This window comes from Lonchura striata, chromosome 4A, assembly GCF_050655825.1.
Source record: "Lonchura striata isolate lonStrDom1 chromosome 4A, ASM5065582v1, whole genome shotgun sequence".
NCBI classification, from domain to species: Eukaryota; Metazoa; Chordata; class Aves; order Passeriformes; family Estrildidae; genus Lonchura; species Lonchura striata.
In genome coordinates this window covers 14,501,412-14,520,123 of record NC_140742.1, presented here as the reverse complement: position 1 = coordinate 14,520,123, position 18,712 = coordinate 14,501,412, and the positions used below count along the sequence as shown (strand labels likewise).

Genomic DNA, 18,712 nt, shown 5'->3' with positions numbered 1-18,712 from the left:
AAACCTGAAAAGTGTTCAGGAAATTAGAGGTTTTCGTGATGAATTTGTTGGTTTTTAAACCCAGAGTTAGGGAGGTGGCGGGGAGAGCGATGAGGTTTTTGGACGTGCGGGGGATGCTGCGGACACCAGGGGGCGGAACGGCCGCGCCGGCGGCTGCGGAGTCCGGGATGCGATTCCGCCTTTCCCGTGGAATTCCAGCGGAGCGGAGGCATCCCGCGAGATGCCTCGCAAGGAAACGCTCTGTAACCATTGTGGTGCCAATAACGCACTTAAAAAGTTAATTTTTCATAGCACAACTTGAAGCATCCTCTCGTATCTCGCCACCTGGGTAGGACTAAAAGCCCGGAGAACTCATCTGAACTCAGTGAGCTCCTCCTATGTGGGAATCCAGAGCTTCCCTCTGGCTGCCCTGGCAGGTCTGGGACCCTGGCAGGGGTCAGGAACCCCCCTGGACAGAGCCCCCAGAGACACTGGCTGTGATCTCTGTCCATGGAAAAGAGTTTTCAATCTTACAGGATGAATTACCAGCTCTGAGTGTTTGATATGAGTAATAATTAAGTATGGCACGGGTACAAAAGTAAAATTTTAGGATTCTAGATGAGGGGTCCAAAGGGCACAAGATGGAGGAAATTGGGTGTGCCTTGTCCTTTTTCTCCTTCTTCATGCCCTCCATGTCTCACTGTGGTGTTGGCATTTTTCTGTTGGTTCAGGCTGGGGACACACTGTCCAACGTAGGTGACAGATATTGGCACGTTATTGTAAATGCAGCCCAGGGAGTTTCTGGTATTTAATGTTTGTCACATCCCACTGAGGGCAGAGCCCCACACGCTGCCCTGCAGGACAGAGCTGGGCAGGGCAGCAGAACATGTGAGAGATAAACAGAATAAACAACCTGGAAACCAGCACAGACCAATGATGGCTTCTGCTTTGGCAGCGGGGCAGAAAGACAGAGACTTTCTACAATCTCAGAATCATCAATACCTCAGATTCCGACACTCCTACACCTAAGGTTCTTTGTCAGCGTTGCCTCCCTTTGTTCTTCATGGCAGAACAGAGCTGTGCAGTGGAACTGTTGTCAATGCTTATGATGATCGAATAAACTGATTTTAAAAGTGTCTTAAATAGATGCTAATAATAAATGTCATGGGGTTATTCTCCAGTCTTGTGGTATATTTGCTGAAGTGAGAAATCTTTTCACGTTACTGTCAGCTTTCTGTGCAAAATCAATTCTGATGCTAACACTAGCATTTAGCTGATCTCAAAAGGCTGTTCCATTGTGTTTGTGAAGTCAACCCCTTATTGCTTGTCTGTACATAATATGCTGTTCATACACAATATGCTGAAACGTTTGCAGATAAATATCTCAGTGTACATCATTGCATCTCTTATTATGGAAGTTACTGTGATCATTTAGATGAAATAGATTTGGGGCTCTCTAGTTAGCAACAGTTTCTGCAGAATAAATGAAAGAAAAATATTGATAGGTAAATTTGGTTCAGCAAAATGAGAAGAATAGTATAAAACCTAGTAAAGCAAGGCTGTTCAATTAAAAAGCTAATAATAAAAGACATAGATATTTATGGGGAAAAAAACCCCACTAAATAAATTGAAGAAAATTTCAACAGTAGATGTTGACATACAAATTAAGTAATAAATAGGTTGAAAGGATTTTTGTTACTTATCTTGGTCTAAAGATGGAAGTACATAATTGTAATCGACCACAGCTTAACCCATTTGCAGTTCAGTGAATATTTTTAAGATAAGCAATTTGAGTAGTAAAAGCGAAATGAGATAAATGTGACACTGCTAGCCTTAATGATATCTGAAGCATAAAATGTCTATCTTCAACCTATAACCTCTTAAAAATAGAGCTAATGTACGTGAACATGGTGCCATTCATTAACATGTCAATGGTGATTCTCTTACACGGTGCCATTAAATTACTGTGGTGATAATTGAGACATTAAAAAAAGACAGATGCTAGGTCTGTTTCTAGGCTCTTATAACCCTTTAGCAATTAAATTTCAGTCAGCTAACATAACACAGCCAGAGCAAAAATTAACAATTGGGAATATTTTTCTGTAATATTGCCTATCTCTAACCGAATTATTATTTTTAAAGGGCCAAATTTTCACAGCTTGCTTGATGTGATTTCAGGATGGTGAAGTGGGCCAAAAGCTGGCCTGAAGGGGCTGCTCAGGATTCTCATAATGGGGATGAATGGGACGTGGATGGGAGAAATTGTTAGATGCTGTATATTCAGTTTATTTTCTGCCTGCAAAGTGTGGGAAGCTGGAGAGAGTACCAGGGCCAAACTGCAGTGTACAGAGAAAGCTGAAGGCAAACAGGAGCAGGGTGAGAAGCAGAGGCAGAGGCATGGGAGAGAGGCCAGAGGCTCTCAGTTTGTGTCACTGTGGAGCAACCTGGTGGAGATTACTGAGGTCCTGCTCCTGTTAGCCCTGCTGGGCTCCCTGGACACCCATGGCTGCCAGAATAAAGGGGTCCCTGCTTGAGAAAAGTTCCTCCATCACATCCTGCACATGTGGGAGAGGGGCAGGACTCATGAACAAATATCCCACAGCAAAACAAACGGATGTGAACCCCACTGACCCTTTGGAATATGAATATTTTGTTTGAGTTATTTCATAAATTCTTGCTTTTGTAATTCATTTTTTTCTGCATTGTGACATAATAAGAAATTTTTTCTATATTTATTAAAATCAAGGACAGGGGCTACGAAGTAGGAGCTGAAACACCTTGTTTTCTCAGCCAGTAATTGCCTTGTAATGAAGCAGTTTGATACATTGACACAGAGCCATTGAATGCTGTAGAGCAAATATAGCATCGTTAGGAGCTCTGGCTGCAGCTAAAACCACCTGCTGGAGATGCTGCTGGCCCCAGGCATTTGCTGGCTTTCAAATTCTCTCCCAAATGGAAATCTAAATAGCTGGGTATTTTGTTCAGAGCACTGAAAACCAAGCAGCACAGTGTGCAGTGCAGCACATCACTGTGTTCCTGAGACAGCTTCTCATGTAAATCTTCCTGTCAAACCTTGTAACTGTCAAAGCTTGGGGCAGAAATCACAGTTTGTAGCAAACTTGCCTGTGTCTGAACGGCAAAGGAAATTACAGTGAATGTCCTGTTTCCTCCTCAGTCCTCTTGGATTCTGGAGCACCAGCTGCACTTGATGAGGTCTAAACTAAACATGGATAAACTTTTTGCTTCCCTATGACCTTGCAGAATCTCAGGGATAGTAAATTCCAGGAACTTTCCAGGGAAGTGGACAAAGGACAGAAGGTAAAGGCACCGAGTTCTCTTTTTCAGTCCCCTTTTGTCCCAGGGAATCTAAATGCTGAACTTAGCTTATTAGAGGCTCCTAATGTCACAGTATGTGAGGGTTACTCCCCATTCATACACTGGGAAAAGCTGTGTTTCTTTCCCTGCACTGGAATGATTGCATTATCCCACAAGGCACACTGAATAAAGCTGATATTTGTTGCAGTGGTCTGTTGGGTGGCTGTGCAATGTGTTGTGACACCTCCCAGTGTATTCAGTATTACAAACTGCTCACAGCAGGTTTTATGAAGAGCTGCCTGACAGCTGGGGGGTCTCTCTTGCAGTCGGATGAAATCTCAGGACGTAAGATCAGTCACGCTCACAGGTTAGGAATTTTCAATTCATTAGCAATAAATTTCAGTATAAAAGATCTACCTGTAGACCATGGTTCATGCTAATGGAAATATTTTTTTTCTGTGGGTTTCCTTTGAGGTTATGCCTATTTAGAACCAACGAAATGGAATAGTTGGCCTTATCTATAGAACAGTGGCAGCATATGGTTTTTAAAAAATTCATGTTGCTGTACTTTAAATCACAGTGAGCATTAGCATCTCAAAAAGCATCATGGCATGGATTGAATTATCTGTAATAGCTTCAATATGGCAACACCTGGCTCTACAAGTGTCTGAAGTCAGAGCAGGCCATCTGTTAGTGGTCCAGTTGGATGCTTTCTAAGTACATCCTGCAAGAAAACAAGGACACTGGGGAATAAATTTGGAGAGAGTCTGAGCAACCTGGACTCAGGATGCCCTGTAGGGAAGCAAAGGAGGAATGCATATTGTAAATAAGGGATCTCAATCTGTGTTTCAGTCTCCTGGGAAGGTTGGAGGAACTGTGAAGTTTTTAAATAAAAGCTAGATATAAACTTGGAGACAATCACCAGCTGTTCATTTCTATTCTGGAGCATGTGGAGAAACAAAGGCACATTATAGACCAACAAAAGGATTGAAACAGCATAGAGCAGCATCTGTGTGGCATGATTCCCACTACCACAGGGCCTCTGTCTTTAGAGATTAATTTCATAACAGTGATAAGAGACAACTGGGTAATGTTACTGCCCAGTGTTAAAGATCTGTCCTTGTGCATGTCTGTACTAAGTCGTGTTCTGCTCTGAACATTTGTGGCTGTGTTCAGAGATGTCTGCAGCAGAGCTGTGCTGTGAGGAATGAGCCTTTGCTCAGGCAATGCTGGTTGTGGATCCTCTAATGTTTAAAAGCTGCTGCTTGTGGTGTTAAAACTGAACTCAAACACCTTTGCCACATTCTTGGGGATTGGCAGCATGGTTCCTGGCATGCAATTTTGTGCAATTAAACTCACTGTGCTGGCAAGAGAAGAGCCCAGACTAGAATACACAGCACCAACAACCTCAAGGTCCTGGCTGGACATTAATATTGATGTGAGGGGCTCTGGCAGACACCTTCCATTCTCTTTATTTCTGGAATGAGGGTTCCTGGTGTTTGTTCATTTGCTTTTAAGGCAGAAGGGACCAGGGGAAGGGTTGTCTGTGTGCCCCACTTGGACTGACCAGCACTCTTGTTCAGGCTGTGTCTCCAAGGTGATCTCTTCCCCAGCTGTGCATTTCATGTGGGAAATACTCTGATGCTTTAACACAGCTCGTGGCAGCCAGATTCACTCAGCATAGCCTGAGCAGGAGGGCAAGCCAGGGTTCTGCTGAGAGAGTCAGAAGCAGACATGCTGTCAGACCCTGGGTGCAGGAAGGAAAGAGCCTTTTTCCAGAGAAGCTGTGATGTCACACACAGCTTGTCAGAGGTGGCCCTGAGAGCTGCTTGGTCTAAGAGCAGCCCTGGAGGAGGTTTGCCCAGTGAGGATATGAACAGCGGGTCTGGTTTCACTGTTTGCTCTTTGAGCAGGCAGGTCAGAGCTTTTGCTGTACTGGAAGATTATTCAATTTGTGTTCTAACAAAATATTAGAGCAGAGATCCAGACCTTTCTTTGTCATCTTCAGCCCCACCCAGCATCAGCAGGTGATTCAGCTCCTGCATGTCACTTAGTGAGTAGCCTTCCCTTTTCTAGCAAGTTTGGCCCTGGAGAGCACTAATTTCTTTGCACAGAGAGAAGAACAAAAGTGTTATTTATCTCCCTGTCTGGGAGAGAGCAGGCTTGGAGGGATGAGGCTGCAGCTCCTCCTGTCTTTGTACCATTCCTGCTGGTTCCAGTTCCTCAAGTGATCACACTGTGGCACATTGGCTGTAAAGTGATTCTCTCTTTGTCACTTTTGGCTTCACCATGATTTAAGGAAATCAATCACAGCCAGTAAGTTTTAAGAAATTATTTCTCTGCCATGTAGTGCCAGAGGGAGTAGGTATTGCTAATTCAGAAAACAGTTTCTTATTGATCTCAAATGCCCTTAATACTATAGGCAAAGGAAAGCCACCCTGAACATACTGTTTTCATATTTTCTCTTCACATGAAATGAATTCAGTAACACCAATTCTATTATCATTAGGAAAGGCTAAATTGTAAGTTGTCTACACATTGGTGTCTGTGTCCTGCATTTAAAAACTGCCCCCTACCAGTGCTTGAAAGGAGTTTCAATCCTGTTCCTCCATGTGTGAACACATGCCCAATTTTGTCATGTGTACACAGTGAAACAGGAACATAAATGTTCTCAGTATGTGAATCCAGTTCTTGTCCAGCTATAATTTGGATAAAAAACAGTAGAAATACTGCCTAGTGAATTAGATAATGGAAATAATGTTCTGATGCATGAAGTTTCCAATTGCCTTGTTGAGAAGCACGTGGCCTCATCACAGCACAGCATGAACAGCACGATCTGCTCAGGCTGCTCTCTCAAAAGTGCAACCAGCCTGACTTGGTGGAACTAAGAGCCTTTACACTGACAAATTGCTCAGTGTGTGCAATGTTGGATAATGATGGTTAGCTTAGTGCTTAGCTGAGACAAGATAAAAAGGGGAGAGATATACATGTATCTTGTAATCAAAGGAGAAGAGAAAAGGCCTTTTTTCCCCCTTGCATTTTTATTGGCATTCATGCTGGTGTAATCCAATGAGCTTTGCATTTGCATTTAGTAAAAGCGTCCAGGCCATGTCCTCTAGTCTGAAATGTATCAGTGAGGAGGTATGTCCTGATGGCATCCCCTCCTCTGGAACACGGGAAGGGCTGAATGGCAGCTGTCTCTGTAGGCAGAGCTCATCCTTGCACTGTGCAGGGTGCCAAACACTGATTGCAGAGGTTTGGTTTGGCAGTGCCCCTTCCTGCAATAATCATCCCTGAACAGGATGTGTTCATGAATAGATACCTGATGTTCATTTCAATATTTCCCTTCATTTGTTGCAGAGATCCTAACATTCACATATGTTCACCAAATGTATAAAATTATACTGTCATGATTCTGCATTGGAAACCATTTGCTTCTGTGAGGAAGAAAATGGAACCTACATGAGAGAGAAATGGCAGGACAGATTAGAAATTATCTGTCCTAAATAAATAGGGGATTGATCAGCATTTTAATTTTTGCTCTAAGATATTTCTTGTGTCAGTCTTGTGAATGCTAATCTTGCTCACTAGATGATCATGTTATGTTCTCTTGGAGTGGGGGGTAGCAGACAAGTGCCTATATCGATTTTAATGAATATGAAAAATGCCAGGGCTTCAAAGCTTTAGTTTCCACAGCCTTCATTATCTGCTCTCTATGGAACATGCAGATCTTTCTTGTGGTCTTTTGGTGTCTTATATGAGAATTTACTGACTTTCAGAATCTAATCAAAATATTTAGGTCATAGTTGATAGATTAATGCTTTTCTTCATGGTAGAGAATTAACAAGAAGGAAATATTCAGTATGGGGAATTTTGAATGTAAGTGAAACTTGTGGATTCAATTTTGGTCAAGTTTGTAACAAATATTTCCATGCAGGCTAGGATTGATCTGCAAGCCTCCACAAAACACATGAAAAGCCATTTTTTTTTATTTGAATGTGCCTAGGGCTTCACATCAAGTGTGTATCAGGCCTGAAAGTGCTTTTCTTATTCCTTGTGCAAGAAAGCCCAGAATCTGATGACAGGTTAAAGCTGTCCCTCTACCAGAGATCTGTGCAGTCTGTCTTACCCAACAATGGCAGCCTCTATATTCAAAGCAGTCACCTTGCCATGAAAAATTATAAATGTTTAGTGGGCTGTGAAGGAATGGCACACGGGTTCTTCCCAGCTGACAAATGTGAAGGAGAACAGTTCCATGGAGAAGGTCTCCTGGGCTGGTACAGCCCAACTGTGTCTTTACTCAGGTTTCATTGTTATGGAAAGCTGTCATGGAGCCACGATAACCAAGCCATCTTCTGTAAAAACACTGCTGCTTTGGCTGCTGTTTGCCAAAGATCTGCTACAGGTGAAAATGAAAAGCACTGGCAGCATGTCAAATGTGTGTATATGTCCTGCCAGATCCCGTGTGTGAAAATCACAAGGAAGCAAAACTGTTTTTCATGCATTTCTTTCTCCATTTGACCTGCCTCTGGATGGTTTGAGGAAAGAAACTCCTCCCCATTCAAGCCTATAGGTCGTTTTAATGAAGAAAATATGAGTTTGCCCTTCCCAGTATTTGTATTTTGAAATCAAAGTAAAAATTTCAGATTATACTAAAGGTGATTATCCTTTAAAGCTGTGCTTTCTATTGTCCTGCACTTTATATTCTCATTTATGGTCTATTGAATATGTGCATGCTGTTATCATTCCAGACTAAGTGCAGTTCCAGATCCTTAATGAAGCATTAATGTAGGAGGCAGTAAAAGATGCCTCCACTACTTGCTTAATTATCTTTTTCTCTACCACCACTTCCCTGCTACTTCAGGCAGCTGTAACTTAGAAAATAGATCTATTGGCATTTTCATTACAATATTGCTGATAACTTGGGAAGAGCATCCCAATTTACTGCCAAGATGGACCCATAGTGCACAGTGTGGGAGGATTGTCACTGCATCCCAGCACAGCCAGGGACTGCGGAAACTTCATTTCATTCCCCAGGGGTGCCAAGATCATTGATGTGGGAGCTGAGCTCCTTGCAATGAATGCCTAAGTGGGAATCAAGTTGGATATCCAAGCTTGTCCCCTTTGATTTCAGTAATCCTGGTGAAAATGAGCTCAGCTCCGAAGCACCTTGCTTTCTGGGGAGGAGGGGGTGAAATCCCACACTGACTGACACAGGTTTGCAGTGATTACAGATTTACTGATTTCATGCTGCAGACAAGGAGGCAGCTGCAGCCAGAGGCTGAAAGGAGCAGGAGTAGCAGGTTAATCTGCTGAGCTGAGAAACACTGCTGCTGGCTTTGTAAGGGTCAGGAGAGCAGCAGCCAGGCCCCTAGATTGCTGCAGTGACAGCAGGCATGAGCTGCAGAGTGCAGCTGTTTGAGTGGCAGCTGGAGGCTGGGGATCTGATCTCTGCATGGGAGCAAGAGTTTGTTCTCTTCATAAAACAAGCATAGCATGGTTCTGCTTACAGCCAGAGAATTTTGAAAACACTGAAATACAAGGTGTTATATGGTTTGGAATCAGATTAAAGATATTTAAATAATTAAGATATGAATTCCTATAAAATGGCAATATAGAACAATGGATCACTTGAATATTTGGGGTTAGTGTTCATATAGTGGTTTCTTGTCCAAATGAGTGGGAAAAGGACAGACTGGGAAGAAAATCAGGGAGTGAAATGTGGAGTAAGACATTTCAAGGTCCTCAAATTTTTGTATGTATTGTAACACAACACAATACATACACAACAGTTTCTTTTCCCCCTGTTTTTGTAAGATTGAAGAAGTCCATCATGGGTCTGCTGAAATTTATGCACTCTACAAGCTTTTTCCTGCAGGAATGAAGAGAACTGTAAGTAGATTACAATATCTTGCTCTATCTTTCCCTCTAGTCTGTTAAAACCCATTGTTCTCTCTGCAAAGAGAAATGCACTGAGTTGTATTCCAGCTGGGAAGAACACTGGCATAAACACGTGCTGTAATCAACAGCTGCTCATTCAGTAGCTGCTGGACAGTGCAAACACCAGGGCCTTAAACCACCACTGCTGGCTCTGAATATGAGCTGCTTTTCTGTCAATCCTGGCATAGATTGTACCTACTTGGGGGCTTCTTAATCACTGTTAATATTTTACAATATCCTGAGAGACAAATGTTATCTGAAGGCTGCTGAAATATTGCACTGCCTTTTAATGACAGGCGAGTGACCCCTGTATAGGAAATATTAATTTTGCTGCGGCTGTTCTAGTTAAGGTTGAAATTGGAAGGTAATTTCATGTTTATTTGTTTTGTGGTTTGTGGTGGGTTTTGTTGTTGTTGGATTTTTTTAGCTTATGGTCCCTGTAGCATTGCTAAGATGTAAGGAAAGGTTCTTCTGTAGGTGCTCAGTCTAAAATAACAATGTAGGTATGGGTTTTTAATAAGAAGCAGGGGATTTATGCATATCCTTGTGTGTGTACTCACCTTGAAGGTTTAGGATTAAATATTTTATGTTTTCTGTTTTTGTCTCTAGTGTATTTGAGTGTATACTAGAGGCATGGTAATTATAGAAAACAGAACAAGAAACATATGCCAACAAGGAAAAGAACTTCAATAAGCTTCTGTAGCTGGTATCCAGCAACATAAAGGATAATTCTTAAATCTGCAGAACAAAGTCAAGGACATTACCAATATTTCATTCTATAGGACCACTAATGGCTACAGTGACAATTAAAGAATATTCTTTATTACAGAATTTCATCAAGGTTGTACATACACATGTTCAGTTAAAACAAGTGCTTTCCTAAAATTTAGGTAGGTGCATTTTATTGATCCAGTCTTAGCAATCACACAGTCTCATTCATGCTGACAATTATTTAATTATGTATACTAATTAGCAGTTATTCAAATAACGGCAAGTCACTGGCTATAAATTAAAATGTGACTTGATAAACATGATTGTCCTTATGTATTATCTAGTGATGTCAAAGATTCAGGATTTTTCCCTTCTCCCTCTACTAATTAAAACCAAACAAGGATAGTGGCTAAACATGCTGCAGTCCTATGCTACTGTCTATGTAAAGTCTTACCATCATTCAAAAAAGATTCAAGGGAATCTTTTAAGTACAAAATTTGTGGATCATGGGTACTCATTAGCCTTGCTGGTGAAAGGAGGCTGCTTTTGAGATTCTTAAAATATAGGGAAAAATAATCCCCACTCTGAGGAGATTATGACAGTGTTCTCATTCAAGTGTTTCTATGTAAATCTAATACTGAAACAAGGTGAAATCTTTAGAAATCCTAACTGGATAATCCACTCTACTCTCAACAGGAAATCAGGCTGGAGGCAATGCTATCCTTTACCAAAGCCTATTGAAGCCAGTAGGAGATTTCTACCTGTTCCTGTGGGTTTTGGGTTAGCCCCAAGCAGCTTTGGAAAAAAACCCATGGTGTTTGTTCTCTGTAAAATCAAACAGGTCCCAGGCAGTCTCCACACTTTGGCTCTTTTATGCTCACAGGCACATTTGGAGCCCACATCTCCCTGGCAGGTGTGGAGTCACCTGAGTGCTCTGTGCTTCTGGGCCACACATATCAAGGATTTTATCTTGCCTTTCTCTCCTCAGTCCAGCAGTACAACAGAACAGATAAAGCCAAGATTACCAACGTGCTTTGGGGCTGCATGATTCATTCCACACACTCATTCTTGCCACAATAAAAAAATACTTGGCTTGAGGGCCTGAGTGCTCACATCACCTAATTTGATGCCATTACAGTTTGACACTAATAGGCTGCTCTTACAAAGAGCATGTGAAGCACAACTTGAAAAAATCCCACTTTGTTAAGAATTGCAACATATAAATGAATGAATAGCCTGGGTGAAATTTAGGTTCTACTCTTTCCCCTTGTCTTCAAGAAAGGCATTATTCCACCTGCCTTTTTCTTGTAGTTTCCCATCGAGCTTATTAAAGACAAGAAATTAGTAATCTGAATAAAGTACCCTTCAATTTTCCACATTTCAGAGAGAGATCTGAGATCAAGAAAACAATAACAAACTCTTAAGGGAAAAACCATATTTCTAATTTTTTTTATGCAGGTTTCTCAGGCTTTGGTGGTAGAGGAGGAAATGTCTGCTTTTTTGCTGTCATGTTTTATTCTCTACCCTGAGGAAAAATAAGGAAAATCTGGAAACCTGGGGTGTTGCAGAGGAATGTTTTGGGCAATACTTTGAATAAGTAATGACTGAATCCTCAGTGTTGAAAATTATATTACTGCTGCATTTCAGTTCTTTCAGATGCAGTCTAAAATTAATTAGGATTTCAAATTATGTTATTTTTATTTCAAATTTATATCAGTGTACAGGTTCAATGCCTATATTCTATGTGTTTCTATATCCCCTGGAGCTATGTTTCGATGAATATGTAGAATGTTGCATGCATTTTCCACTTCTTACCTCTACAAAACACACTTTTCCTTTGCATCCTCATTGAAGAGATGTGGTTTTTATAGTGGGTACACCTCAGAAACTGTATGTAAATACCTTTCTGGTAAAAAGTCAATAATATTGATGTTCTGTACTTCTGCTGTGTTAGTTTTTTCCTACTTTAGAAATGTTTACAGGTAAACAGTAAATGTAAATACCTTAACATGCAGAACAGCTCTGTCTCAAATATTGCGTGTATTTGTCATTATTCTGATATAAACAATGTACATGTATTTATTACACAGACCTGCTCAGTAGTATTTTCTGTTTCATAAATTATGCATAATACATTTTTTGCTCTTGAAAAGGTAATTAAATACTGCTTTCAAAGGAGAAAATAACTAATGTAGATATAATTATAATTCTGTTTCCTTTTTCTTAATCAAATAGGATTGGATATTTTGCATTTTTCTTTCTGGCTTTTATTTTTTCCTAGACTTTGGAATTTCCATTAACTTTACAGCTTTACATCTTATTGCACCTATGTAAGGAATACCACACCTACGTGTAATTAGCAGTAGTACAAGAGTTTCTTAAACCATTTATTTGAATGACCTGCTTTTGCTTTGTGGGAACATCTTTCTATAAGACTGAGAATTTTGCAGTAGGCTTCAGGATCAACTTTGCTATCTTTTCACCTTTACTTTTCTTAATAGATCACTCTTGGCAAAGCAGCTATTATGGAACTTATTTGTTCACTGCTCCATATTTTATATTCCAATATTCCATATTGTCTGGAGTGAAATAACTGTGTGCTTAATTTTCATCTTTCTGCTTTCCACCTTTGTTGCCTCATTGTGCCTCTTTTATTGATGCCTTTGATTTTTCCACTGAGTCTTCAAATTTATGAATAAGTCTCCAGAATGCCTTTTTTCAGTCTTCTCCAAGCACAAGAGAAAAAAAATCAAGGGAGTCTAAATTCTATGTTTGCTCTCACCCAAAGATTTTACTTACCAGGACACTTAAATTGGTGACAGAACTGGCAGAAAAGTGATAGAACCCCAATGCCCATCTTAAACATTCAGACTGAAAATTAACATTTCTTTTCTTGCTTTTTAATAACCTCACTTGCCTCAACACAAATCTGAATCTGGATTTGTCCCCTTATCTTTGTGTCAAATAGCTTTCTTCCACTAGAAGAAATGATGGGCTGAGCTAGACACCAGCAAAGAGAACCAGGATTTTACTGCAGGAGATTTTTGGACCTGAATGTGCTTCTGCCTCATGTCTCAACAGTGAGTTAGAGCTGACACAGCCAGTTTTGTGTTGACCTAATCCACATTGAGATTAGTGAAAGCAAAAGTGACCAAAAGTCAAGCAGGGAGAATTATGGTTGGGATCCATGAGAGAAGACTCCAGATTTTATTGATTTCACCCCTTCTCTGCTAAACCCAGCTCTACTGTGGCACAGCAATGCAGGTTTAGGTCAGACTTAGCCTCCTAAGCAGCATCTGACAATTCAAAGCTGGACACCAAGCTGGCCTTGTGGAGGGGGCTGGAGATGAAGAAGGGTTGTTGATCTGCAGATGTCCAAGTGGTTTCTGATAAATGAGATTAATCTCCTCTGCAAAGAGCAATGTCTTGGAGCTCTGGAGCTCTGATTTTGGCAATGTTGGCAGAGTTAACACCTGCTGGGCATTACCTTCCTTGGAGTGGAATGGTGAGATGGGTCCTGGATCTCTTTTCACCTGCCAGTATGTTATGGAAACAACTTTCAGCCCTAGTTGAGCTAAATACTTTGGAGATGCAGCACTTACAAACAAGGCATTGTTTCCAAGGTAGAAACTTTCCCCCATGTCTTAGGGTAGTTACCCGGGATTGTTCAGATTTTTGCCAGTCTTATTCCTTAGTTATCTGTGAAAGTCCTTGCACTTTGTGTAGCCCATAGAAAATACTGAAACTAATTCCAGATTAAAGCACTGTACAGTAGGAAGGTATGTGAGAGAGGCACTTTAAAAATTCATTCATATTTAAAAAATCTTATTGAAAAGAAAAATAATTCAACTGAGACCAGTGATGGGCATTTTCCCTTTCTCACTAACCAACGTAGAACAAAAAAAATCAGTGTTTTTCGCTCAGCTGGAGATTGGTTCTTATTGCAAGTGAGTTTCATCACAGTTGGTAGTATAGTGGATTTGTACTGAATGAAGCTTAGCTCCACAACAGCAGTGTGGAAAGTTGTAAAGGCATATATATTTTTTTAAGGCTACATAGACAGTACTTTAACCAGTATGGGATTGGTTTAATTTTCAGCCTTGTGTTTATTTTGGAAGAATAAGGGGGAAGTAGAGGAGAAAAATATTTTTCTGTGAGAGGTAATTGCCAGAGGAGCAGATAGTGCTTGTTTCATAATCTGACTTTTTGGACATTACTCAAATCCTGCAACACTCATTGGAAATATTCCCATAACCTTCCCTGAGCTGGAGCCTGGATCAGGTCTGAGCTGGCAAGGAGGTGCTCTGAGCTCTGGATTAATCTGGCTCTTCAAAGCCCCCAGTCCTGTGTCTGTAAAGAAATGTAAGAGTCCAAAAGTCACAGAAGGCAGCCTGGGGAGCCAGTGCTCGGGAGGTTTGTACAAGCATTTGCTTTTTAAGGGCTTGCACTCTGGAACCTGGGGAAAGGAACTGGGAGTTTTGTTTGACAGCGTTTCCAGTGCGTCCATCTCTATAATTCAACCTGATGTCTCAATCTGAACACATTTTTTATTCTTGGTGGTTGGGAGTAAGCTGTCACCCAAAGTGCCTGCCAGGAATTTCCTAATTAACATGCTAATCAAGATTTGCCTCAAGGTGTTGCTTAGAATCATTAGTAATACAAAGAAATAGCTAACAGAAATACGTGGCAGGACTTGAAGAAAAGAATATGTCCAGAGAATACTGTCTGCTTGTACCACAACCATCAAGAAGTGCAAATAACAAGTCAGTCAAACTCGGTTACAGTGAGTCATGGGGCCACATAGAGTGTCCGATCTTAATTAGATAATATTGGATTGTGCTTTGAGAAAGGAGAGTGGTAGGGCTCTGGTGAGAGCCCTGAAAGGATGCTTCTAACAGGGGAGAAGTTTTGGAAACAGCTTTGGGTGGTGGGACTGGTTTTGGCTGCCTGCAGAGTGCTGGCTCTGAGAACTTTGGCTGAGCTCTCCCTGCTGGCACTTGGAGCCAGATCACCCAAAGTCCACATCCTCATCAGCATCCCTGTAGCATAACGTGGATAAATAAAGGAGCATTTTCACTCAGCTACAGACTCATCCTTATTGCAGCTGTGTTTTATCACTCTCGCCAGCAGGTCCCTCCAGGCAGGGCTGCAAACCAAAGCTTTTCACACTGGGTGTTGGTTCTGTGTTTAAACAGCACTGTCAGGTCAGTGTAGGGGAAAGGATTTCCTCTGGAGGAGGCCATAGGGGCCACAGCTCAAAATCCAGGATCCTCTACATTGCCACGAGTATCACCTAAACAACAGGGCTCTGGAATGAGCCAGCTCCACAGATGGGAACAGGCAGGCAACCAGGAGCACTGGCACTTCCTTCCATGGAGGTACAAATTGTAGTGGCTTCCACATGTTAGCATAAAAGGCACCTCAGAGTGCTAAATGGCAGCACCACAAATTATTTAAAACATAAGGAAAAGCCTTTGCAGGCAATAATTCTGGCACCTGTATCTATTAGCAACAGATTAGTGGGAAGCTGGAAAACATGACAGGGTGGCATAATAAGGCTAATGATCTCACCATGCACCTAAATACACTCATCTGGATTGCATATTGCTAATTGACTCGGTGAGAAATCCTTTGGTTTGTCACTGGGGGCTAATGGGCAGGATAGCTTTCTTTTTTGTTACCTGGAAAAGAATTTGGGATGAATCTTAAATTCAGCTTGATCTGAGTTATGACAACAGGATTCGGAAGGTGTAGAGTCTCTTGTTGGAGGCAGTCAGCTGCCACTTAGGGTTTAATGCTAGATTTAATTTTAGTTTTATACATTTCAAATCTGACAGCACTGTAAAATATTGAAGTTTTTCTTGAGGTAAAGCTAAGTACTGGTTTATATTTTAAAAAATGGTTTGGAATGAAAAGTTTTTTTAAATGTGAAGAAGTCTTTTAAAATTAAGCTCTTTGAACTGTACTATTTAAGTTATAAAATCTTGACTTGCTAGTCATCCATTATGACTGTGTAGTTTTCTGAGATTTTGGTGCATGTTCAGTGACCAGTAACATGTGTGGACATTAGCAGCTGTTTAAATGTTCTCATTGTTAGGGCCTATTGCAGTTTAAGTAAAATATCACAATCGTTTAGGCAAACCCCGTGCATTAGAGCTGTATTTGTGTGGTTTTCTTTGCTGTTTCTCATATCACCAGGAGGTGAGAGGCTGCAGCAATCAGTGCACACAAGGGGACTGTGCACAGCCTTGGAAACACAATTGCTTTGTTCTTGGCCTGTACTTAACTGCTCTTCAGTGTAACAGCAGGGGTTTGTATTTTGATGATTTGCTTAGGAAATGTAAAAAGGAAGTAACAGACTCAATTCCTTTGGAACTGTGTAGATGTTAAAGGTTTCTGGAAAATTATAAGTATTTGTTGGGGAAAAAAGTGCAACTGACACAAACTCATTTTATTACCTGTGTTTGAGTAACAGTGGGTCACCAAGGTCATGGACATTTTGCCCTATCAGGTAATTTCTTAGGAAAATAAGCAATAATGGCTGTGAACTGCATGTGTGTGCATCAGGAGGGGAGAAGGTGGGCAGCTATGGAAGAAATGATTGTGTATCCCGTGGTCTGTCTTTGCTTGTCACATTGGCAAGCGTTTAATCAAAGCTTCATCACATATAGAAGAACAACAGCTTTAGTACTTTTGATTTAGTACTTTTGATTTAGTTGTCCTTGTTTTACCTGGGAACGAGTCTCAAACCAAGGCTGGTAGAAATCCGGGTTAACTACAGATCTGTGGTTGCACAGAACAGTGAATTTGATGTGGGATTTTCCCTTTCCCATCAAAGTGGGATTGCAGAATATGGAAGTCTTTGATTAAGAGCATGAATAAGTAATTTGGAATTGTTTTTATCTTTAATAAATACAAACTCAGAAAAATTACTTGCAGCCAGCTATGTTGTAAAGTAAATAATCTGTTGGCAGACTACTGGCCAAACACTCTGCCAACAGATATAAGCTTGCTGACCTAGGTTCATCATTGGGTGGTTTTTTGTGTTTGGCTATAAACTCCAGTACATATGCCAAAACAGGAAAACTGCTTTTTACTGAATTTAAAATTACTTTCAGAATTATCTGGATATTTAGAAGTTCTTTTGTTTCTACTTGTGATATTTGGGATACTTTACAAACCCCAAGTAATTTGGATAAATGAGTATTTTCCCTTTAATCTTGCTTTCTGTATATGTTTTTAAAGCTTTAGGGAACTTTACTAGAGAATGCAATATTTTAATATATTCCCTGCTTGGGAAATTATAATTATTTCAGTTTTAATATAGAATATTTGAATATGGTTTGTCTTTCATTTAAATATTGCTATTTGAGTGATCTCATTTTTATTCAAGTTCTTTGAAATTTTCCAGACATGATCCAGCCAAATATATTTTGTCATATTCTTCCAGTGTCTGCCTAGTTTCATTACTTTGCAAAGTAGTTATTGCAGAATAGCTTTTCTTTTCAGCAGAAGTAATCTGTGAATTATTTGTGAACAGGAGAGAACTTTCTCAAAAGTACTCTAATATTTAAGATTATATCACTTGCTGTTCACACAGAAAGAAATATAGTTCCATAAAATCAGGACTATTGCAGGAATCTCCATACTAAGCAGGAAAAGGGAAAGTATGGATTATTTGTAGGTGTTATTTCAACTTTAGTGCATCTAACCAAACAGTTATCTTCCCTAAATTATGGCCAGGCAGTTTGTCCAGCACCACTGGGTGAAATTACTTATGTCTTCCATGGTCGTTATCTTTTCTTGTTATCTTAGATGGTGTTGAGAACCACGTGTTAGTTCCTTTCCCTATTTATTGAGTTTTTCACCTTGTAAAAAAATGCAGTGCCAGAGTGTTTGCCCTGGCTGGATACATTTATATATATGTATTTTTATGCTCCAGGTGACTAGGACTGCTCAAACATTATTCCTCCAGTAAATCTTGAAAACCCAAATTGAAAAGAATGTATTACTACTCTGAGATCTCTGTCATTGTTAGGCTTACCTTGTTGACTGAAACTGCTCAGACTTGCATTATTTTGTATCTCTATTTTAACATCACTTGGATTAACGGAGGATTGGAAGACCACTAGCAGCAATTTTGTTATTTGCTCTCCAAAATATTGCTGGCCCAGCTGTATTTCACTTGTATGCTTGGTTACAATATGCGAACTGCAAAAGATTGCCTAATATCTCAGGTACATAAATTAAAGTATTGACACATGATGCACACAAACCTTATCTGCCATTGCTCAAAATGCATCATTGCTGTATTGTGTGAGCTGTGACATTTTAAACTCAGTTGCTGCAATTTCTCTCCCAGATATGATGTCTTGGATATTATACTTCCTGCAGTTAAGTAAAAGATCCAAAATCACAAGCACAGGGTGGGGAGAGAGGACTAATATTTCTCATTTTTCAGTCTTGATTAATACCAAAGATTCATTGCACTTCATAAAAATTTTAAAAGTCCATCATACGTTACCTATTTACATAGCTCATTGTCTTGCTGCTTTTTCAATTTGCAGTTCTAGCAAGTGCCAAATAAGGGTATTGCATCTGTAGCTAATATGAATAATTACTGAACTGCCAAGAGTGATCTTGGAATCTCTATGAATGAGCTACAAGAGCTGATAATACTCCTCTGTTTTAATTAATTACAGAAAAATAATCTGCTAGTCTAGTCAGTTGTTTTCAAAGTAAAAAAAAAAAAAAATAAAAAGAAAGG

The 18,712-nt window shown here is 40.3% G+C and overlaps 1 long non-coding RNA gene across 1 annotated transcript in view; it reads left to right on the top strand.

Annotated features, from left to right (window-relative positions):
• Positions 1-624: 624 nt before the first annotated feature.
• The window catches only part of LOC146763290 (uncharacterized), a 28,835-nt gene continuing 10,747 nt past the window's right edge, over positions 625-18,712 (top strand). The window contains exons 1-2 of the long non-coding RNA XR_014952535.1: positions 625-8,837; positions 9,112-9,186. This is a non-coding gene — a long non-coding RNA (uncharacterized LOC146763290). The remainder of the gene's footprint in view (positions 8,838-9,111; positions 9,187-18,712) is intronic.